Source organism: Pterocles gutturalis, unplaced genomic scaffold, assembly GCF_000699245.1.
Source record: "Pterocles gutturalis isolate BGI_N339 unplaced genomic scaffold, ASM69924v1 scaffold52774, whole genome shotgun sequence".
NCBI lineage: Eukaryota > Metazoa > Chordata > Aves > Pterocliformes > Pteroclidae > Pterocles > Pterocles gutturalis.
This window is the reverse complement of record NW_010130104.1, coordinates 1-1,030: the sequence shown is the minus strand read 5'-3', so window position 1 is coordinate 1,030 and position 1,030 is coordinate 1.

Here is a 1,030-nt window from a genome sequence, read left to right as displayed (position 1 = left end):
TTCCCTACGGACTAATCTGTATGAAACACCTTCTACTACTACATTATCAGAGTTGTTTGTTAAATTCCAACTTCTATAATGAAAACATACACTTAATTTTTCAGGGGAATAAAGCAACAAAGTAGATTTACTTTACATTCCCATTAAAATAATTATTTAAGTCTTGTTCAGCATCCTGATGTTTCACATGTACCGAATCTGACATTCTCGTTACTGACCTTTGACTGTAAAATAAATTTGAACCTCTATCTGCTTAAACATGCTTCTACACATATTTAAGATGCATCTTCACTGAAATATCAGTTAGAAAACATGGTAATTAGCACATTTTCACATGATGTAAAACTGCATTGCATTGCCATTAACAAAACCACATAGTTTAAAATATGTTACCTGATTGTGGCTAGTCCTTGGGCCACTCTTGCAAAAATCAACAGATAATGTGCTAAATCAGAACACTCTTCACATAAATACAAATCGTGTTGAATCATAATTTTAAGTTAAAATATAATAGTTAACAATTTTCTAATATGAGGTGTTTTATGAGGGTATATTCACCTCAGAACTGGTGAATAAGCCTTCAGCTAGTTTCTCATATCACTTTTCAAAGTATAATACACATGCCCATTTTGCTCTGAGGGATAAGAATTTCTTTCCTAATAGAGAATGTCTTGTAAAGATAATATCTGTAGCAATCCTTTGCTTTTATTAGGTATCACTGTGCCTGATCTACACATGTAGAAGACACATTTTATATTGTTGAATTTGAAATTTAATATAACCTGATCAGCTGAGGTTAGGTCTCAGCATTTTTTAAATTGTCCTTCCTTCTGGAAAATAATTACATTTCCACTTCTAGACATTTGCTAGAAGTTGTTAAAGGATGATCTGGGCATGCACAACACTCAAGTTGCTCAGGATGGATAGCTATTCTTGATGTTTCTTTTGTCTTTTGTCAGTTTATTGAGCAGGCTACCCTACTGCACCACCTGACCATTATTTCATAGAATCAGAGAATCACAGAATGGCC